At 45.0% G+C, this 24,208-nt stretch overlaps 1 protein-coding gene across 2 annotated transcripts in view; it reads right to left on the minus strand.

Moving 5' to 3' along the window:
- Window positions 1-24,208, minus strand: part of NBAS (NBAS subunit of NRZ tethering complex) — an 816,956-nt gene that overhangs the window by 76,063 nt on the left and 716,685 nt on the right. The window lies entirely within an intron of this gene.

Genomic DNA, 24,208 nt, shown 5'->3' on the forward strand with positions numbered 1-24,208 from the left:
CGCCTTCTGTACCGGAGTGCTAGAACTCAGAAGGTGCACAAAAGTCTCAGAATACTATTTCTGTCTATTAAAACATTAATTAAAAATATAAAACTGCACTATGGTAAAAGAGTGGGTGCAGATCCCAGGTACCCGAGTCACCACCCTCTCAAATAAGCACTGTACATTTTTTCACATTGCAAATTGTAGCATTGTTGATTTTGCTATCCAGTTATTATATATTTTTGGCATATAGTACTTGAAAGGTATCCATTCAGTGCTATCACCCTCGCCCCCTAAAGTATAACCTCCAGTCCCTGGCCCCCGGGGTATAATCCGGTCCCTAGCCCCCGCGGTATAGCCCCCGGTCCCTGGCCACCGGGGTATAACCTCCGGTCCATGGCAGGCCCACGGGATATAACCTCCGGTCCCTGGCCCTCGGAAAAAACCTCCGGTACCTTGCCCCCGGGGTATAACCTCCGGTCCCTCGCCCCCGGGGTATAACCTCTGGCCCTTTACATACAATATATAGCATCCGGCCTGCCACCTCCAGTGTATAACATCCGGCCCCATGTCAAGTCACTACTAGAATGTGTCAGAACGACTCCTGGTAAACCACTGACTGATACCAGCATGGTCCTTTAGTAGCCACCGATGTAACAAGTCCATTCATGACATTTCTTCCTCCTAAATCTTCCCCCATCACCTGTGAGTGATATTACTGAGAAGTGGAAGGAACCCCAGGAGCTCAGCGACAAAGTGGAGACCCCGCAAAGTTAATGAGCGGGGTTCACCGAGTGCGGAGGAGCAGAGGGTAGAAAAGTCACTAACATAGCTCCCAACTGTCCCGATTCCCGCGGGACAGTCCCGTTTTTGACCCGTACCGCCCGGGACCCTATTTTTCCAGCATTGCACTGAGCCCCCATGCACCAACCCCATCCTCGCAGTCCCAGAGAGCCAACGCAGCCTGCAATGATGTCCTCGGTTGTTCTGTGGCTGTGTGGACAGGACCTGTGATGAGGTCACAGGAAGGGGAGGAGTCAGGAGTCACATGATTAGGGGCCTCCGTGTCTGCACTCTGCTGTGCTGGTTGTCATGGTGCTGGATGAGGTAAAGTTTGTGTGTGGGGTCAAGAGGGGTTTACAGTGTGGATGTAGCAGAGCCGTATGTGTGCGAGGTGTACGGAGCAGAGCCACGTGTGTATGAGGTGTGCGGAGCACAGCCACATGTGTATGAGGTGTACGGAGCGGAGCTATGTGTATACGAGGTGTACGGAGCAGAGCTATGTGTGTACGAGGTGTACGGAGCAGAGCCACATGTGTATGAGGTGTACGGAGCGGAGCCGTGTGTGTACGAGGTGTACGGAGAGGAGCCGTGTGAGTATGAGGTGTACGGAGCAGAGCCATGTGTGTACGAGGTGTAAGGAGCGGAGCCGTGTGTGTACGAGGTGTACGGAGCGCAGCCGCGTGTGTACGAGGTGTACGGAGCGCAGCCGCGTGTGTACGAGGTGCACGGAGCGCAGCCGCGTGTGTACGAGGTGTACGGAGCGCAGCCGCGTGTGTACGAGGTGTACGGAGCGCAGCCGCGTGTGTACGTGGTGTACGGAGCGCAGCCGCGTGTGTACGAGGTGTACGGAGCGCAGCCGCGTGTGTACGAGGTGTACGGAGCGCAGCCGTGTGTGTACGAGGTGTACGGAGCGCAGCCGCGTGTGTACGAGGTGTACGGAGCCACGTGTGTATGAAGTGTACGGAGTGGAGTCATGCGTGTACTTGGTGTATGGAGCGGAGCCACGTGTGTATGGGGTATGTGGAGTGGAGCCATGTTTGTACGGGATGTACAGAGCGGAGCCAAGTGTGTATGAGCGAAGCATACAAAGTGGGCTTTTCCCGCAGACAGAGGAGTATTACGGCGGTGCACTCTAAAACTCGCAATGACATTCCACCGGAAGTTGTGTGCTGGAAGCTGACCGGCAATGAGGTAATTTCATGAGGAGATTGTGACAGAACCATGGAGGCACTTCAGGGAATGCTTCAGATCCATCACCATGTCCTCCTCCGACAGCGGGATCGCCTTGGAATCGGGGATGCCGGCCATGTGAGCGGATCATGATATGTCCTGCATCGGGAAGCTCAGGTGGGCATTACAATGGGAGCCGGGCTGCTATAGTATCTTTATAGAATCTTTCTTTATTTCTTTCTCTCTCGGTTTCTTTCTCTGTTCTTTCTCTCTCTGATCTTTGTTTTTCTTTCAATCTCTCTCTGTTCTTTCTTTTTCATTCCCCTCTTTCTTTCTCTCTGTTCTTTCTCTTTATTTACTTCTTTCTTTCTCTCTCTGTTCTTTCTTTCCCCTCTCTTTCTTTCTCTCTCTCTCTGATCTTTCTTTCTCTGTCTCTCTGTTCTTTCTTTCCCCTCTTTCTTTCTTTCCCTCCATCTCTGTTCTTTCTTTCTTTCCCCTCTCTTTCTCTGTTCTTTCTTTTTTCTTTCTTTCCCTTCTTTCTCTGTTCTTTCTTTGTCCCCTCTTTCGTTCTCTCTGTTCTTTCTTTGCCCTCTTTCATTCTCTCTTTTCTTTCTTTCTCTCGTTTTCTTTTCTCTCTCTGTTTTCGTTCATTCTTTTCCTCAGTACCCGTCAGTGTGCCCACAGTACCAGCCACTGTGCCCATAATGCCAGCCACTATGCCCTCAGTACCAGTCAGTGTGATCAGCAGTGCTAAATGGGGGCGGTTGGCTGTGGACATGGGTGTGACTAGTTGTGAAATGGGTGTGGTTGGGGCGTGGCCTAAAATTTGCCACAGCCTTTGTCCCGCTTTCCCTTCTTCAAAAGTTGGGAGGTATGGTCACTAACACTGCGCCCCCCACCAGGAGCTTCATGGCCGAGCAGCTGCATGCAGCCTTACATCATCAAGCACAATGCTGAGCATCGGATGGAGTGGTGTAAAGCCGTCACCACTGGAACCTGGAAGAAACGTGTTCTGTACAGTGATGGATTAAACTTCTATCTGGCATCTGACGGACGTCTTGGTTTAGTGACTGCAAGACGTTACCCCCTGACTGCATTGGGCCCGCTGTACAGTTTGGTGGAGGAGGAGTAATGTTATGAGCTTGTTATCAGGGGTAGGCCTCGGACCCGTAGTTTCAGTGAAGGGAATTCTTAATGCTGTAGCACAAGACATTGTGGACAATTGTGGCTTCCTTTGTTGGAACAATCTGGGGAAGGCCCTTTTCTGCTCCCCATGACTGTGCCCACTGCACAAGGTCCATAACATGGAAGAACATAAGCCTGGACCTCAATCCTATCCACAGCATGAGCTAGATCATAGTGGAGCCTTTCATTCATTTGACCTCAAAAATGTCTATCTACTTCATACCGATTTATCTGTGTGTCTATCTCAAATATAATACCATTTAATAAAAATAAAAATTAGTTTTTCAATAAAAAAAAACTATTACAAAAATAAAAAAAAAAGATGAAACCTAATTTTCCTGACTGATTACTGTTAAATCTGACAGCTAATTATTACTAGAAATTGAATTCATTGACACAGGCAGAACATACTATAAATCCCTCTTGTAGGCGGAGGCAGATCTCAGGGGTACGGAGACGTGATTCAGTTCAGTAAAAAAAAAACAACAACTGGCAATAAAGAATTAAGCAGGATCAACTATTGGGAAATAATAATGACAATTACGCCGCGCATTGTGAGGGGAATCCATAAGACTGCTAGCAAAGGATGTGCGATACCAGCAAGGGACAATGGAGGGTGAGGTAAAGGTGGCACGTCTGTGAGCAGATGGGGACATGATACGCAGAAGGATTGAGGTCAGTGACCTTGAAATGAAGTTACCTCAAGGTTAAATTATGTTGGGAAAAAAAAATAAAGAGACTTTCTGAAAAGAGCAGAAGTGACACCAACACAACACATAACACAGAGAGATGGGATACAAGTCCATCCTCGCTACTAAACGATCGCTTTTAATGCTCTTTATACTTTCAGACAACTAACTCTTATGTGATAGAGAATCTACAGATCAATAAATGTACAAATTAGTGCCTTGCTTCCCCAAATCACTCCAAAGTGCTGGTAACAGAGAGTGGGAGCGAGGCTCTCTGCTCCTGCTCTCCTGTCTGTCAGACAGGCATAACAGAGAGGCGAGCTTTCAGTTTAGGGTAGGCAAGCCATTGGATAATGCAGGAGCAATGCACGCTGGGAAGTGTTGGCAAGGAAGCTCCTGCATTCGTAGTGTTGGCAAAGAGCTGATGAAGAGGATGAGTGAAAGGAAAGTTCAGAGACTGAATCGGGACACTTCTTAGACTGGTATATGCACCAAAAGCAGCTTTACCTTGGCTTCCCTTTGTATGGGACAAATATTATTTTGATGTTGTAGCCTTGTATCTAAACACCTTGTTCAAGGCAAAGTAGCTTGTTTGCACTTAACCACTCTGCCCCTTGAGCACATTCTCAGCCAGTGGAAGCCATGATTTCCAGATTCTAGCACTAATGAGGGCTACAAAGTGTCCAAGTTGGCGTAAAGAGATCCAAAATATTAGACTGCAACTACGATATGCCCAGTTGGTAATTGGAATGAAAAGGTATTTGTGGGCCACAACATGGATAAATCCTCATGTTACTACTAGTGATAAGGTGTTATCTGAGCATGCTAGTGTGCTAACCCAGTGTCTTCGGCGTGCTCGAATACGATGTTCGAGTCCCCGCGGCTGCATGTCTCGCGGTTGTTCGACAGCAGCAACACATGCAGGGATTTCCCGTTTGTTAACATATTTTTCGAGCACATCACATACATATTGGCACGCTGGGATAACGCCTTGTCCAAGCACGCTGGCTCATCACTAGTTATTAGCATTTAATATGAAGTGGATGCTCGGCATATACAAACTTTTGGTAAAAAGGCAATGCTTCACTGGAGAGTTATCGGGCACTCATTAGCTCCTCCACCCCACAGTAATCAATAAAATACAATGTTTTAAATTTTCTAGTTAGAATCTCTACAGACCTAATGACTAATTGCTATAATACACGGTGGGCCATTTATATGGATACACCTGGGGGGGCCATTTATAAAGCTGCAATCCAAAATGGCCGACTTCAAAATGGCCGCCATGGTCACCACTCATCTTGAAAAGTTTTCCCCCACCCCATATACTAATGTGACACAAACAGGAAGTTGATATCAGCAACCATTCCCATTTTATTTAGGTGTGTCCATATAAATGGCCCACCCTGTAGATTATGATGTTTAATCAATGCAGAAGCGTCTAATTACATACTGGAGTCTTTTAAGCTATTTTGTATTGATTTTTTTTAACCCATTTTTGTTTCAGATCTGCTAAAAAAAAATTCTGAAATCTGACTTATCAAGTCGTTACGATGATATCCGTTTAATGCCTACATTATGTAAAGGCTCAAGGGGTATCGTCATTAAACAGCCATCACAATAGCTGTGTAACCTTTAGTATAGGTGGAAATGGCAATCCAAAGCGCAACGTGAACGCAGCCCAAGGTCTCAGAGGGGCGGAGGAGCCAATGAGTGCCCGATTACTGCACTGTGGCTTTTTTAATATATCGATAATCAATAAAATATCATGTTTTACATTTTCTAGTTAGAATCTCTTGATATGTAACTAGAAGCCGTCTTTCCTCTACTGTAGATGTTGAGATGTAGAGGACGCCTCCGTGTTCTGTAGCTGGCCTAAGTATACGAAGATCATTATAGAGATCTCTGAAATGTCTTATACTGTAATAAGATCGCCCCGAGTCTTTGTTTTTCTAAACTGAATAATCCAAAGTTTAATAACCTGCTTTGGTATTGCAGTCCACCCATTCCCTTAACCCCTTAGTGACAGTCAATTTTGTACGTAACCCCTTAATGACCGGAGCGTTTTTCGCTCCCCTTCTTTCCAGAGCCGTAACTTTTTTTAGTTTTCCGTCAATATGGCCATGTGAGGGCTTATTTTTTGCAGGACGAGTTGCACTTTTGAAAGACATCATTGGTTTTAGCACGTCGTGTAACAAAAAACGGGAAAAAAATTCCAAGTGCGGTAAAATTGCAAAAAAAAAAGCGCAATCTCACACTTGTTTTCTGTTTGGCTTTTTTTGCTAGGTTCATGAAATGCCAAAACTGCCCTGCCATTATGATTCTCCAGGTCATTACAAGTTCATAGACACCAAACATGTCTAGGTTATTTTTTATCTAAGTGGTGAAAAAAAATTCCAAAGTTTGCTAATAAAAAAAAAATAAAAAAAAATTGAGTCATTTTCCAATACCTGTAGCGTCTCCATATTTCGTGATCTGGGGTCGGGTGAGGGCTTATTTTTTGAACACGGGGCTGACGTTTTTAATGATACCACTTTTGTGCAGATACGTTCTTTTGATCGCCAGTTATTGCATTTTAATGCACGGCGACCAAACAAAGTAATTCTGGCGTTTCAATTTTTTTTCTCGCTATGTCCTTTAGCGATCGGGTGAATTCTTTTATTTTATTGACAGATCAGGCGATTCTGAACGCAGCGATACCTAATATGTGTAAGGCTGTGTGCCCACGTTGTGTTTTTTTAAGCGTTTCCGCAGCGTTTGTGCCGGATCAGACGCTGCAGAAACGCTTAAAAGATGCATCAAATTAATTAGCATGCGTTTTTGGCTTTTTGTGCCAATGCATGCGTTTTTAACCACTCAGGATTCGCTTAGCGGCTAAAAACGCAACATGCTCATTAATTCCCGCATTGCTCAGCGTTTTTAGCCATCCCCAATGTTCCCAGAAAACGAGTGTCAAGAAACGTGTCAAAAACGCGCGGCTTTTTGGCAAAAACTGCGCAAGAAACGCGCGAAAAAAAAGGCGCGCGGTTTCTGGGAAAGGGGATCCGTTTCCTGAGAGTTTAAAAACGCTAGCGTGGGCACATAGCCTAAGTGTGATTTTTTTTTTTGTTTTATTTTGAATGGAGTGAAGGGGGGGGGGGGTGATTTAAACTTTTGTTTTTTTAATTTTTAAAACTTTTTTTTTACCTTTTCGCATGTTTCAATAGCCTCCATGCCGTAGCTCGATCGCCTCTGCTACATACAGGCAATACTCAGATCACCTTTCTGTAGTAGAATGACAGCATTTCTATGAGCGCCGACCACAGGCTGGCGCTCACAGCAATCCGGCATCAACAACCATAGAGGTCTCAAGGAGACCTCTGGTTGTTATGCCGATGCACTGATGACCCCCGATCACGTGACGGGGGTCAGCGGTGAGCGTATTACTGGGCCGGCGGCCGGAAGCGCCATTTAAATGCCGCTGTCAATGTTTATCAGCGGGTGGCATTTAACTAGTTAATAGGCACGAGTGGATCGCGATTCCACTCACGCCTCTTGAGGGCACATGTCAGCTGTTCAAAACAGCTGACATAACCCGGCTTTGATGCGGGCTCACCACCGGAGCCCTCATCAAAGCAGGGGATACTGCCAGCTGACATACTACTCTGCCAGCTGGCAGTAAGGGGTTAATGACCAAGCAAATTTTTACAATTCTGACCACTGTCACTTTATGAGGTTATAGCTCTGGAACGCTTCAACAGATCCTGGTGATTCTAAGACTGTTTTTTGTGACATATTGTACTTCATGTTAGTGGTAAAATTTCTACATTAAGTCTTGCGTTTATGAAAAAAACAAAAAATTTTCAAACTTTTAATTTTTGTGCCCTAAAATCAGAGTCATATCGCACAAAACAGTTAATAAACATTTCCCACAAGTCTACTTTACTGCAGCACAATTTTGGAAACATTTTATTTTGTTAGGATGTTATAAGGGGTAAAAGTTGACCAGCGATTTCTCATTTTTCCAACAAAATTTACAAAACCATTTTTTTTAAGAGACCACCTCACATTTGAAGTGAGTTTGGGGTTTCAATATGACAGAAAATACCACAAAGTAACACCATTCTAAAAACTGCACCCCTCAAGGTGCTCAAAACCACATTCAAGAAGTTTATTAACTCGTCGGGTGCTTCACGACAACTAAAGCAATGTGGAAGAAAAAGTGAAAATTTCACTTTTTTTCACAAAAAATTTACTTTGGAACCAAACTTTTTATTTTCACAAGGGTATTAGGAGAAAATGGACCACAAAATTTGTTGTGTAATTTCTCATGAGTGCGCCGATACCCCATATGTGGGGGGAAAGCCACTGTTTGAGTGCATGGCAGGGCTCAAAAGGGAAGGAGCACCATTTGACTTATTGAATGCAAAATTGGCTGGAATCAAAGTCGGGCGCCATGTCCTGTTTGGAGACCCCTGATGTACCTAAACAGTGGAACCACCCCAATTCTAACGCCAACCCAAACACAGCCCTACCCCTGACCACAATCCTAACCCAAACACCAACACCACCCGAACCCCAACACAATCCTAACCCCAACACAATCCTAACCCCAACAAAACCCTAACCCAAACGCAACCCTGACCCCAACGCAACCCTGACCCCAACGCAACCCTGACCCCAACGCAACCCTGACCCCAACGCAACCCTGACCCCAACGCAACCCTGACCCCAACGCAACCCTGACCCCAACGCAACCCTGACCCCAACACAACCCTGACCCCAACACAACCCTGACCCCAACACAACCCTGACCCCAACACAACCCTGACCCCAACACAACCCTGACCCCAACACAACCCTGACCCCAACACAACCCTGACCCCAACACAACCCTAAACTCAACACAACCCTAACCCCAACACAACCTTAACCCCAACACAACCCTAACCCCAACACAACCCTACTAAGCAAAGGGTCTGAATACTTATAACCATGTGATATTTAAGTTTTTATTTTTTAATAAATTTGCAAAAATTTCTACATTTCTGTTTTTTTTTCAGTCAAGATGAGGTGCAGAATGTACATTAATGAGAAAAAATGAACTTTTTTGAATTTACCAAATGGCTGCAATGAAACAAAGAGTGAAAAATGTAAAAGGGGTCTGAATACTTTCCGTATCGACTGCATATCTACATTAAATTTTAATTGCTATTTTGCAGACCAAGCCTCCAGCTTATATAAATCCTTTTGTAATATCAAATTATCCTCCTTGAGGTTGATTATCCTGCATGCAGAGTTTAGGATCAAATGCAAATATTGAAATTCTTCTCTGTATGCCCCCTTACAAGGTCATTAATATATTAAAAAGATGAGGGCCCAATACAGACCCCTATAGTAACCCCACTGTAAACTATGATCCAATCCGACTGTGTTCCATTAATAACCACTGTTTCCTATCACTGAGCCAGTTGTTGGCCAAGTTACACATTTTTCCTTAGTGCCATTTTTCTCATTTTGTGTACTAACCTTTTATGTGTGGCACTGTACCAAACTCCTTTAAAAGTCTGTATACACAACATTCACTGCATTTTATAGAAGAGCAAATTACAAAAGTAGATAAGGTTTAAGGAAAGCTATTTATAAATGGAATTATAGGTATCGGACCAGCCCTTAAAAGACATCTTCAGTGCGTATATCATACAAGCTAAATGTAGAGTTAAAAACCCAATATGAACATGAAATAGCATTACTGTCTTTTTTTTTTGCTTTTTTAGGAAAAGGCGGGAGGGGGGGGCATTGACCAAACATGTCCCCTTAAAGAGTTAACAGACGAATGTGAAGATACCAACACAAAACATTTCTCTTCTAATCAAAAACTCTGATAAATTATGGTGCTAGGACCTTCCGTGAGCGGTCTATTAATTATACATAAAACCATTAATTAGAGACAAAAATGGTAATTTATGGTCACCGCAAAGGGCAATAAAAAGTGTTGATACGTCTTTTAATGGCTCGCAGAGCTCTTTGAAAGTGGGACGGAAAATCTGAAAACAGGAACTTTAAAATGTCTCATTAATGTTTTATATGTCTGTAACAGACGCAGATTTATTCGATAGAAGTAATCATCTTCCCGAAGAAAACAAGATTTTTCTAATAAAAAAAAAATATAACATAGGAAATCAGTATTTTATACAGCAGTAGAGGTCCATCGGCTGAGAAGTGATGGAGTAATCAAGTGGTGGACCTCTGCGCTGCATGGTTATTGTGACTAACGTAATTATCTCACAACATTACAAATATACAAATAAAATTTAAAGGATTTTTTTCATCTAAGAAAGTAAAGCTATATTTATAGGATTATTGTAGTCTGACCTCTCCAGGATAGCACTCTGCTAAGGCACTAAAAGACTTTAAAGTGATGGCCAGGGAGGAGCTCAGAACGCCATGATCTGTGACTATATCTTAGCTACAATGTCTACAGGAGTCTGTGGTCGTCTGACACACCTCAGTCCCATCATTGGTTTATGATACTTCTTCTTCCCACCCTCCCATTCCGCTTCTTCTCATTGGTTGCGGTGCATAAACACAAGTCCAACATATGTTCACCAGTATATAAGCAGCTAATATTTATTCTATTAAGGTAATACTGCTACACCATCAGTGATGAAAAGACGACTATCATGGAACTGTCAACAAGGGAAGATGTCTTAAGGCCTCATCCACAATAGCCCGATTTCAGCTCACCCAACAGATATTGGCCGAGTTGCCCAACAGTCTTATGTGTATGGGTGCATCCAGTCTCTCCCCATAAGGATGATTGTGGGTGAGATAAGATTAGGGTCAGTTTATACACATTGCTCAAAAAATAAAGGGAGCATTTAAACAACAGAATATAACTCCAAGTAAATCAAACTTCTATGAAATCAAGCTGCCCATTTAGAAAGCAACACTGATTGACAATCAATTTCACATGCTGTTGTGCTAATCGAATAGACAACAGATGGAAATTATTGGCAATTATCAAGACACACTCAATAAAGGAGTGGCTCTGCAGGTGGGGACCACATCTCAGTACCAATGCTTTCTGGCTGATGTTTTGGTCACTTAAGAATGTTGGTTGTGCTTTCACACTCATGGTAGCATGAGACGTGCTCTACAACCCACACAAGTGGCTTAGGTAGGGCAGCTCATCCAGGATGGCACATCAATGCGAGCTGTGGCAAGAAGGTTTGCTGTGTCTGTCAGCGAAGTGTCCACAGGCTGGAGGCGCTACCAGGAGACAGGCCAGTACACCAGGAGACATGGAGGGGGCCGTAGGAGGGCAAAACCCTACAGCAAGACCGCTACCTCCACCTTTGTGCAAGGAGGAACACTGCCAGAGGCCTGCAAAATGACCTCCAGCAGGCCAGAAATGTGCATGTGTCTGCACAAACGGTTAGAAACCGACTCCATGAGGATGGTCTGAGTGCCCGACGTCCACAAATGGGGGTTGTGCTCACAGACCAACACTGTGCAGGACGCTTGGTATTTGCCACAGAAACACCAGGATTGGCAAATTCGCCACTGGCGCCCTGTGCTCTTCACAGATGAAAGCAGATTGACACTGAGCACGTGACAGACGTGACAGAGCCTGGAGACGCCATGGAGAGCAATCTGTTGCCTGCATCATCCTTCAGCATGACCGGTTTGGCAGTGGGTCAGTAATAGTGTGGGGTGGCATTTCTTTGGAGGGCCGCACAGCCCCTCCATGTATTCACCAGAGGTAGCCCGACTGCCATTAGGTACCGAGAATAGATCCTCAGACCCCTTGTGAGATCATATGCTGGTGCGGTTGGCCCTGGGTTCCTCTTAATGTAGGACAATGCCAGACCTCATGTGGCTGGAGTGTGTCAGCAGTTCCTGCAAGATGAAGGCATTGAAGCTATGGATTGGCCCACCCATTCCCCAGACCTGAATGCGATTGAGCACATCTGGGACATCATGTCTCGCTCCATCCACCAATGACACGTTGCACCACAGACTGTCCAGGAGTTGGCGGATGCTTTAGTCCAGGTTTGGGAGGAGGTCCCTCAGAAGGTGGCCAGCAATGAGTCCAGACCTGAATCCCATAGAACACCTGTGGAGAGATCTAAAAATGGCAGTTTGGAGAAGGCACCCTTCAAATATCAGGGACCTGGAGCAGTTTGCCAAAGAAGAATGGTCTAAAATTCCAGCAGAGCATTGTAAGAAACTCATTGATGGTTACCGGAAGCGGTTGATCGCAGTTATTTTGGCTAAAGGTTGTGCAACCAAGTATTAGGCTGAGGGTGCCAATACTTTTGTCTGGCCCATTTTTGGAGTTTTGTGTGAAATGATCAATGTTTTGCTTTTTGCTTCATTCTCTTTTGTGTTTTTTCATTTAAGACAAATTAAATGAAGATAATAATACCAAAGAATTTGTGTTTGCAATCATTTTCAGGAAGAAATTGAGTATTATCTGACAGAATTGCAGGGGTGGCAATACTTTTGGCCACAACTGTATATAAACCAAAAAAGGAACAATGTAAAATCCAATATCAAGCAATAAAGTACGGTATGTTATTGTATGAAATAAATATCATAAAAGAGACATTAGGTGACGTTGGGGGATATGTATGTCCCCATGGTAGGATGAGCATCTCCACTCCATTCATTCTCAATGGGACCACCGGAGATAGCTGAGCACAGTGCTTGGGTGGTCATTGGCACTCCTTTAAAAATGTATGGCGAGGAGGTGCACATGCTTATCCTCCACACCATTCAGATGAGGTTCTTCAAAGTCCCGTATCACAGGATCGGTGGGGGTCCAAGGAATCAGGATGCTAGTCCCTATATCATGGATAACTTCCAAACTTAGTACAACCCTTTAAATTACTACGCAGTCTGCATTAGAAGTCCACTGGGGCGTAGATTACCAATAAGCATCTAGTATTGACATAGCACTCAGTCTAATAGACTCATTTTAGTGTCAAAGTTATTTATATGCAGTAGCAGCTCCATGATTGTACAAACTGCTGGGATAGATTAGATATTTAATCCTTACCATAAGGCTATGTGCACACGCTGCGGATTGGTCTGCGGATTTGTATCTGCGGAACCGCAGGTAAAACTGCAGGTAAAATGACCTGCGGTTTATCACCTCTACAATGGAGGAGATGGAAAACCGCAGCAGAATCTGCAGAATTGACATGTCATTATTTTCTACGGATTCAAAACCGCAGCTTTTCCGCAGTTAAAAATCCACAGCATGTGCACAGCAGATTGTAAGTCACAGATTTACATGCTACTGTACACTGTCTGTAGAACTGCTGCAGATCCACAGCGGCCAAAACCGCAGCGGATCCGCAGCAAAAACCGCAGCGTGTGCACATTGCCTAATACGTTAACATTACACTACGCAGTAATGAATATTCAAGCCGGTCCGTATCTACAGCTGGAGATCTCAATTAAGAAATAGGAGGTACTTTTTTCTGGAATGATTTCCTATTAGTAACCTATTGTAATCACTACAGTGTGCTTTTATCCATTTATTATATTTAAATGACTTCAGTCGAGTCCAATGGGCGGCGTTTCCTATCCATTCCTCCTCCCCATCCTTGGCTGCCGTCCGCAATATTTTCTGGAATTGGAGTAGGTGTCCGCCATAGTTCGCGCGTGCGCAATGCAATCTTGCCTCGCGCGCGCAGTATGCTTTGCCCAACTGCAGGCAAAGCCTAAAAGCATCACTGCGTATGCGCCGGTTAACTATGTCCCGGAAGTATTTCGCTGTGTTCCGGGACATAGCTAACCGACACATGCGCAAGAAAGGTGATGTCATGGATGTGTCAGAGGCTGCAGAAGGTCCCGGTTGTTTGCTTTGCAGACTAGTGTCCACTTCCCCCGGTGCTAATGACCACACCTGAACCTGGGTGTTTATAGCTCCCTACTTCCTGTTGGAAGGTGCAGGTGTTATTTCCACTTCTCTGTTGAAGCTGGGAGCTGCAGCAGTCTGCTAGCATCATCTTGCAGGGCGTCTGTGTTCCTCTCTGAGTCTACTCAAGCTAAGTGTCCCCTTAGTTTCATTTATCCTTACTGTCTTTAGTGTTAGTGGGATTGACTGGCACCAATCCTGTCCTTCCCGATGCAGGTGTTATCGCCAGGGTCACACAGGGATTAGGTATCCTGCTCAGCGATAGGTGCGGAAACTATATAGGCACGGTAGGACAGACAGGGTGACGTTAGATCAGTCTAGGGGGTCTCCACTTCCCCCTTCCTTAGTGCTTGGTTCCCCTACCCTTACCCCTTTGTCTTGCACTTAGTCTGTCCTACACTGTGCGTGACATTAACACCGGCCTAAACACACAAAAAAAAATACTTTTTTTGTTTTAGTGTTTTTTCTCTGTGGGTTTTCCTTTTCTTTTGCTGGGCTCATGGATCCCGTTCCTGTGCTGGCAGAGCAGCTGCAGAGGTTGTCACTGGAGGTGACTGACCTTCATACTGAGGTTCAGCAGCTACAGGCTCCTATTGTGGGGGACGTTGCAGGTAGGAAGGTCCAGCTTGAACCCAAAATTGCCTTCCCAGACAGATTTGCTGGGGGTAGGGACAAGTTTTTTGTGTTTATAGAGGCATGCAAATTGTACTTTAAACTGCATCCTTACTCCTCTGTAGATGAGGATCAACAAGTAGGAATTGTTATTTCACTGTTGCAAGGGGAACCTCAGTCATGGGCGTTTTCTCTTCCACAGGATTCTATGTGTCTGAAGTCTGTGGAAGAATTTTTCAGGGCCCTAGCCCTTATCTATGATGATGCTGATTGCGTTTCCTTGGCTGAATCCAGGCTGTGTCGCATTCAGCAAGGCAATCGCCCATTAGAGACTTATAGCTGTGAATTCCGCAGGTGGTCAACTGATACCAAATGGAATGACCCTTCTCTCAAAAGCCAATTCCTTCAAGACCTCACTAAAAGGTTAAAGAAGGCATTAGCAGTGTATGAAACTCCTGTGTCACTGGAGGCTGCCATGTCCTTGGCTATTCGGGTGAATAGACGCCCGAGGTACAGATGGGTAAGACCACCTGCTTCTGAACCTTCTTTCCAGGACAAGATCCCAGTGTTGAAGGAAAGTTCCGGGGGGTGAACCTATACTTACATAGTTAGAGGAACCCATGAAGTTGGGAGGTGCATTCAAGTAGCACGTTTCCCCCGACATTTGCAATAAAAAGGGTGTATGGTTTTTTTTGTGGGAAGAAGGGACATTTAATTGAGGCATGTCCTGCAATCCCAAAGCAAAAAGGGACTCGATTAACCCTTGGGAGCCTTGAGCTTGATAATCAAGGGGGATGTTCGTTTTCAAACTGCAATTCTCGTTTTGTCCTGACAGCAGAGGTGGTGCTTGAGACCAGGTCTGAAAAGATTTCTGTGTTTGTAGACAGTGGAGCTGGAGTCAGTATGGTGGATGCGGAGTTTGCTAGAACTCATGGTTTTGTCTGATCTAATTTGGCTAAACCTATTCCTATTTGCACGATCACTTGCACAGAGAACACTGACACAAATTGTTCATAACATAAGACTGAAAGTGGGGTCTTCGCATTATGAAATCCCTTGTTATGTCCTGAAGGGTCTCCACGCTCCAATGGTTCTGGGTTTGCCCTGGTTTGTGAAGCATAACCCAACTGTGGATTGGCATTCCAGAGAGATTGAGTGGGGAGATTACGCTCATGGTAACTGCCTAAACATTTCCCCTTCTGCTGTATCTACCGGCATTTTTGTCTGACTTGGAGGATCCTGCCCAATTCTACAGAAGAGGGTAGACATGACGTCCTTGTACACTGACCAGGAGGGTAAGGTGCTGGAGGCTCAGGGGGACGCCCCTGCCTCCTGCCCTTCGAGGAGATTATTTGTGCCGTCTAAATTGCGCCGCAAAGTAATTAGAGAATTTCATAACTCTTGTCAGGGGAGACAGGTATAAATGACTGTCAGTAAACGTGTGCCAGGTCCAGACCTGGATGTCAATGACTTTGTATGGTTGTCTACTAGGAATTTTCTTGGAAGTTGGGACCTAGATTCATTGGTCCCTATAAGATAACCGCCGTCAAAGGTCCAGCAGAGTTTCATCTTGAGCTACCTCAGGCTCTTAAGATCTACAAAGTTTTTAACAGGTCTTTGCTCAAGAGATATGTGGAACCCCTTAAGCCCTCACCCCTATTGCCTCCCCCAATTAAGGTTGATGGAAACCTTGAGTTTCAAGTTTCGAGGTTTGTGGATTCTCGCCTCTGTCATCGTTCCCTTCAATACTTGGTGCATTGGAGGGATTATGGTCCAGAGGAAAGGATGTGGGTTTCTGCATCAGAGGTGAACGCCCCCAGGCTAGTTCATTCATTCCACACCTCCTATCCTGAGAAACCTGGTCTTGAGTGTCTGGAGGGCACTCGCAGAAGGGGAGCTACTGTCACAGAAGTGTCAGAGGCTCCAGACCATTGCACTGCATCTGTCTGCAGAAGGTCTTGGTTGTTTGCTTTGCACACTAGTGGCCACCTCTCCCGATGCTAATGAGCACATCTGGAACTGGGTGTTTATAACTCCCTACTTTCTGTTGGAAGTGCGGGTGTTATTTACTATTTGCAATTATCTGTTGAAGCTTGGAGCTATAGCAGTCTGATAGTGCTAGGTTGGAACCTATATAGGGATGGTAGGACAGACACAGGGTGACAACAGATCAGTTTAGGGGTCTCCACTTCCCTAATTTTAGTAAAAGTGAAAAGTCTGTAATGAAAGTTCTATTATTAAATTTACTCTATATATTCAAGTATAAGCTGAGATTTCCAGCCCATTTTTTAAGGCTGAAAGTGCCCATCTCAGCTTATACTCGAGTCATATACTCACCCCCTCCTGGCGCGGTCTCTGCAGCCCCCCTGCTTCTTCCATGGTCTCGGCACCCCAGCTCTTCCTGCGTTTAATGAGTGGTATCATGTGACCGCTGAAACCTGGAAGAGCTTCCGTGCCGAGACCATGGAAGAAGCAGGGGCTGCGTGCGCCAGGAAGGGGCGAGTATGACGGGGAGCAGTGCAATATTCACCTGTCCCCTTTCCACCGCCACGCGGCACTCTGTCCTCCGCGTCCTCTGACTGTGACGTTCAGGTCAGAGGGAGAGATGACGTAGTTAGTGCACGCCCTCTGCTGAACGTCACTGCAGAGACCCAGGAGACAGAGCGGCGCGCAGCGATGGAACGGGGACAGGTGAGTATTGCCAGTGCTGGGTGCCTCAGTCAGCGGCAATACCGGCAGCTGGCCCACATAGCGCGCTGGTGTCCCCGCCTGCTCAGGACACCGGCACCTGGCCCCCAGCAACGAGAGGTGAGTATGTCATTTTTTTTTTGCAGCAATATATGGGCCGTATTTTTCTATGGAACATCTTCTTGGGTCACCATTAACCCTTATGCAGCAATATATGGGCTGTATTTATCCATGGAGCATCTTCTTGGGCCACCATTAACCCTTGTGCAGCATTTTATGGGGGGTATTTTATCTATGGAGCATCTTCTTGGGCCACCATTAACCCTTGTGCAGCATTTTATGGGGGGTATTTTATCTATGGAGCATCTTCTTGGGCCACCATTAAGCCTTGTGCAGCATTTTATGGGGGGTATTTTATCTATGGAGCATCTTCTTGGGCCACCATTAACCCTTGTGCAGCATTTTATGGGGGGGGTATTTATCTATGGAGCATCTTTTTGGACCATCATTAACTCTTGTGCAGCACCACCCTCGGCTTATACTCGAGTCAATCAGTTTTCCCAGTTTTTTGTGGCAAAATTAGGGATCTTGGCTTATATTCGGGTCAGCTTATACTCAAGTATATACGATGCTTTCATGGTATGGGCTAAAATAAATGTTCTATGAAACTCAGTCTTGTCAAAATTTGGGAAAATGTTCATGTGTTCAATGAGAGAATGATTATTATTATGCCGACATGTACAATGCACCACCACCGCAGGATACTATAAGCATTACGCTACAATGCCTATAAAAATCAATACTTTGATACATGCCGGACAGGGAAAGTCCTCTAAAGCCAGGGATGCCCTTTGCACCTGTTCTCCACACAGACCAAGAAGATCCTGAACTAAGGACACCCGTATGATCATCCAGAATTCCCTAACATGGTGTACAAAAATGAGTCTTCTAAACTCTAGGCTCCAGTCACTAGGCATTAAGGACACTGCTCTTTCCTGGTTCTCCTCCTATCTTTCCGACCGCTCCTTCAGTGTTCTGTTTTCTGGCTCCACTTCATCTCCTCTTCCTCTCACTGTTGGGGTACCTCAGGGCTCAGTCCTTGGCCCCCTTCTCTTCTCTCTCTATACAGCCCCAATTGGACAGACCATCAGCAGATTTGGCTTTCAGTACCATCTTTATGCTGATGACACACAACTGTACACATCATCCCCTGACCTTACCTCCGCTGTACTACAGAACGCCACTGACTGTCTGTCTGCAGTCTCCAACATCATGTCTGCTCTCTATCTGAAACTCAACCTCTCCAAAACTGAACTTCTTCTGCTCCCACCATCTACTAACCTCCCTAAATCTGACATTTCCCTCTCTGTGGGTGGCACCATAATAACACCCCGACAGCAGGTGCGCTGTCTGGGTGTTATGTTCGACTCAGATCTCTCCTTCACCTCCCATATACAATCTCTTGCCCGCTCATGCCGCTTACACCTAAAGAACATCTCTAGAATCCGCCCTTTTCTCACCATGGAAACAACAAAAACTCTCACTGTTGCCCTGATCCACTCCCGCCTAGACTACTGTAATGCTCTATTAATTGGCCTCCCTCTCACTCGACTCTCCCCTCTCCAGTCTATCCTTAATGCAGCAGCCAGGGTTGTCCATCTGGCTAATCGTTTCTCAGACGCGTCCGCTCTTCGCCAGTCGTTACACTGGCTGCCAATTCATTACAGGGTACAATTCAAAGTACTTGTTCTCACCCACAAAGCTCTCCACAGTGCGGCACCCCCTTACATCTCCTCCCTCATTTCTGTCTATCGGCCTAACCGACCGCTGCGCTCTGCAAATGACTTTCGACTAACCTCTGCCCTAATCCGTACCTCCCACTCCCGACTCCAAGACTTCTCCCGTGCTGCGCCAATCCTCTGGAATGCTCTACCCCAAAATATTAGGACCATCCACAATTTGCATAGTTTTAGGCGCTCGCTCAAAACACATTTGTTCAGAGCGGCCTATCACATTCAGTAATCAAAGTCATGTTTGTGTGTGTGTAGCCCATTCACTATCTCCATCTAACCCCCACCCCCTGAAGATGGCTGGACCGTCATTGTAAATACATAATTGTAAATACAAACCTGTGCTTTGTATCCCCCCCACCTCATTGTAGATTGTAAGCTCCACGAGCAGGGTCGTCTTATTTCGCTTTAATTATTGTATTGTTAACGTTGTTACTTATGACTGTTGTGTTTGAAACTGTTCAACTGTAAAGCGCTGCGGAATATGTTGGCGCTATATAAATAAAGATTATTATTATTATTATTATTATTATTATTAAACTGGATGACCCCTTCCTTCTAGAACACATGTAACAGACTGGATGATCACACTCGCTGATCATGTGGGCGGCATGGGGAATGAGTTGGTCACGGATAATACTCGGTTCTTTTCTTGCCTATGGAAAATCTTTTCATACACGAAGCATTACTCACAGGCAGTTCCTGGAGTTTTCAGAAACGTATTCATTTTACATCAAACTGCCAGAGAATAGACTCGGAGAAAACCCCGCATGAAAGACAGGTTTTATTTAAGGACTCCTCAAGCCCGGTGCTCAGTAGGGCACAATATACAGTAATCATTATTATTTTATTTTTTTAATAGAAACTGCCCCTTAACTTCAGTGGAGACTAAGCGTTTATAATCCCTACAGGGAGTCTATATCCTTAGTTCAAACATAGCCAAGATCAATGGTAGAGAGAAAGTTTTAGTGGAGAGACTTAGTAAGTCGTCGCTTCCACCCCACCGCTGACAAGTGAAGAATGACACTACCTGCTGAGTAGCCCATAAAAAAAAAAAAAAAGTTAATTCCGACACTCACCTTGAAGCACAGATAAAAGGCTGAATGATTGCTGATGGTGGAAAGTGCGGGCATTGAGGCTGGCTCTAAATCATGGAGTGTTCAACTAAACCATAAAAAGAACACAACCCCTCCAGCCACTTAGTCTTGCCAACGTTTGTTAAGACTGTTAACCCCTAGCCCTCACCCTGCTTGTGTTCCGGATTTTGTCTTGAGCTACTAAGCACAGGTACTACTGTTAGGAAGGAACGCTATGCAAAATTACCTTACAATACGCTAAAGTTAAACAAAGCTCTAAGGCTTTTACATCTTAAATATCACAAATTTACAAATCGTTATTTACTATCGCTGCGGCAAAATGCAAAAAAGAAAATGGGAGCTGATTGACCCTCCTGGATTATTTGTGCTAATTCACCTGATGGCGTAATAAAACTTGCTTTCTTTGCTGTATAGCCTTGTAGGGTCTGTTTTTCTACACTACATGGGTGGAGCCCGCTCCTCATTTTTATAATGCGTATATGCTAATGCTACAGTAAAGGCCCCGTCTCACATAGCGAGATCGCTGATGCGTCACCGATCTCGCTACGTGTGACACATAGCGGCGTCCGCCCCCCCCGATCGCTGATCGTGCTCGAATGTCCTGGGCTATTAGAGGCGTCCTCCTCACCAGGCGGCCACTACACACCACGGACCAGGGCACATTCAAGCGCCATTCGTTAAAGGAGGAAAATTACCCACTACTTCAGCGCTGTTCTCTCTCCACACCATCCTGCCCCAGGAGGTCCCACAAGTACAGCCCCATGGTGTAGAGCCGCTCTCCTCATCATTTGGACTCCACAGTCCACGGATGCCTTTAAGACGTCCCTTTCATTCTTACATCACATCCAGCCTGCAATTTTTGTCCTCCTGTGGATACTCTGTTTCTCCTATTTGGATATTACCACAAGAAATCTTTTTTCTAGTAACAAGAATATTCTGATGAAGGTCCTATGTTGAGACCGAAAACGTTCAAATATGTGTGTCTGGATGCACCAAGAATAAAAAATGAACTATTTTTCACATATTGAGTGCCAAGTTTATATCTTCCTTCGAGTATGCCAGTATGCACTGGAATTCTCAAAAGAAGCATCAAAGAGGAAGTTGTAAAAAGGCAGTTAGATAGTTGTAGATATATAGCCATTTCATAGTAACATAGTCAGCAAGGACGAAAAAAGACATTTGTCCATCCAGTTCCATCAGTATAAATCCCCAGATCTACGTCCTTCTAAAGAATCTAATAACTGTAAGATACAATATTGTTACACCCCAGGAAGGCATCCAGGCCTCTCTTGAACTCCTCGACTGAGTTCGCCATCACCACCTCCTCAGGCAAGGAATTCCAGATTCTCACTGCCCTAACAGTAAAGAATCCTCTTCTATGTTGGTGGAAAAACCTTTTCTCCTCCAGACGCAGAGAGTGCCCTCTTGTGACCGTCACCTTCCTTGGTATAATCAGATCCTCGGAGAGATATTTGTATTGTCCCCTTATATACTTATACATGGTTATTACATTGCCCCTCAGTCGTCTATTTTCTAGACTAAGTAATCCTGATTTTGCTAATCTCTCTGGGTATTGTAGTTCCCCCATCCCCTTTATTAATTTTGTTGCCCTCCTTTGTACTTGCTCTAGTTCCATTATATCCTACCTGAGCACCGATGCCCAAAACTGTACACAGTACTCCATGTGCGGTCTATCCAGGGATTTGTACAGAGGCAGTATAATGCTCTCATCATGTGTATCCAGACCTCTTTTAATGCACCCCATGATCCTGTTTGCCTTGGCAGCCTCTGCCTGGCACTGGCTGCTCCAGGTAAGTTTATCATTAACTAGGATCCCCTTCTCCGTCTCAGATTTACCCAATGGTTTCCCGTTCAGTGTGTAATGGTGATATTGATTCCTTCTTCCCGTGTGTATAACCTTACATTTATCATCGTTAAACCACATCTGCACCTTTTCGGCCCAAGTTTCCAACTTATCCAGATCCATCTGTAGCAGAATACTACCTTCTCTTGTATTGACTGCTTTACATAGTTTTGTATCATCTGCAAATATCGATATTTTACTGTGTAAACCTTCTACCAGATCGTTAATAAATATGTTGAGAATAGATCCCAACACCGACCCTGCTTTACCCCACTGGTCATTTCAGATGAAAGTTAATTTGCACTTTGGATCAACCCTTTAAATGGATTCATAGAACTCAACTGACCTTTTGGCTTCGGTCTGGACAGGATATTTCAGAATCCACGCAACGTATGCATTCACCGTTTCTAACTGGAAATGTAAACTCATCAAGTCTAAGGTATGCAGTTTATATTGTGAAATCTGGTAACAGGGCTGCTTTAACCCTTTGGCAATGGCTGCCATACATGTAGTATCTGAAAGTTTTTACCGTCTAAAATTTGAAAAGTTAAACCTCAAAGTGTACATTATCACCTTTGCTGCACTTTTATTTAATAAAATCCCCGCATGTTTATTGGCTGTCTAAGGCTGGTTTCACATTCGCGCTTTTTAAGCGCACGCACGGCCGGGGGTAGCTCCGCCCCCGAGCCGGCTCTCTGCCCGGCGTGCCCGCCCCTTCCTTGTAGCGCCGCCTCCTAGCGCACAGCGGCGCCTGCGATCGGCGCACCCTATCTTTAGCATAGGGTGCGCAGATCGTGCGCAGGCCGTGCGCTAGTTGCGCTTTGACCTGCGCTGCGCACTTTTGACGGTGCGCCGTGCGCGCCAAAATCCGAAAAGTTTGATTTTGGCGCGCACGGCGCACCGTCAAAAGTGCGCAGCGCAGGTCAAAGCGCAACTAGCGCACGGCCTGCGCACGATCTGCGCACCCTATGCTAAAGATAGGGTGCGCCGATCGCAGGCGCCGCTGTGCGCTAGGAGGCGGCGCTACAAGGAAGGGGCGGGCACGCCGGGCAGAGAGCCGGCTCGGGGGCGGAGCTACCCCCGGCCGTGCGTGCGCTTAAAAAGCGCGAATGTGAAACCAGCCTAACAGCTGTGAAACATGCTGGGCGGGGATTCGAATATGGCGCTGTGTACCTGAGCACCCCGACGCGCGATCGAGTAGTGAGCATGCCCGCTCGTGACTATAAAGACATGATGTGAACATGGCCTGAGTAAACTTTGTGGAAGTCTTTGGCTAATGAATGAGTGAGATGTAAGGATAGGGGCCGTGGAATCACACTGTATGCCGCAACCCCACAACCCAGAAGTTCAGGTCCAACTTTTGCTAGAACGTCAGGCCTGTTAATTATTAGGACTATTTCTAAGCGCTTTTGCCAACGGATGATATAAGAAAAATCACCAATTTGGTTCGCCCATTCTTTTAATAAAAAGTGCTGCCCCTGACTGGGATTGCCATGTCAATTCTGACCTAGAGAATCATCATTTACTGCATATTTAACGCCGTATAAACAAAAAAAAAAAACAATGACAGAATTATGAGGTTTTGTTTTACCGCACTAGGATTTTTTCTCTTCTTTTTCACTACAGTATATGGTAAAATGAATGGTATCAGTGTAAATCACACCTCATTCCGCGAAAAATAAGCCCCAGTTCCGCTGTGTCGACAGAACAATGAAAAATTATGACTCTAGGAGAAGGGGAAAAGGAAAAAAAAACTTAAAGTACAAAAAAAAATCCTTAAGGGGTCAAACGGTAATATAATCGGCATCTATATATGAGAACATTTTTGGCAACGCAGAATTACACAAGGTTTTAGAGAGTTAATAAATTTGTTATCTTTTAGTATCTATTTATAGTACATTAAAAGTCACCCACAGACATTAATTAAAATGTCGCCACACGCGATTCTGACAGATTCCGCCCCATCAGGTAAAATTTCAGCACAGATAATTGTTTGAGTCTCTCGTAGAATCTTTCCGAACTTCTTTCCACATGTAACCTCCCTCATGAGTCGTAAGTCCTTAATAGGAAAACAACAGGCGGCTCCGGCAGACCTCGAATTACCCCGAGAAAATCACTTCTGCACTGTCTTGGTTCACTACTTAAAGGAAAACTCCATTATTTAGTTTAAACCTGCATTAAAACGTCGTAATTTATGGTACTTTATTGTTTGCTTTACTTTTATAGTCGCATAAATACAGAAAATACCAAAAAATATTTTCCTCCCTAAAGCTCCTCCTTTTCTTTATTCCTATTTTTTCCCATGTTATAGTTAAAACTATGAAAAAATATATATTAAACCAAAATATCTTGACAGTGTGCAACCTGCACACTGTCAGAAATCCCCTCTGTTGCTCCATTGAGTGGTCACTATTCGCATATTTCCGGTACCGGCTAGC

Source organism: Dendrobates tinctorius, unplaced genomic scaffold (assembly GCF_039654945.1).
Source record: "Dendrobates tinctorius isolate UK_male_01 unplaced genomic scaffold, ASM3965494v1 ptg000021l, whole genome shotgun sequence".
Classification (NCBI taxonomy): domain Eukaryota; kingdom Metazoa; phylum Chordata; class Amphibia; order Anura; family Dendrobatidae; genus Dendrobates; species Dendrobates tinctorius.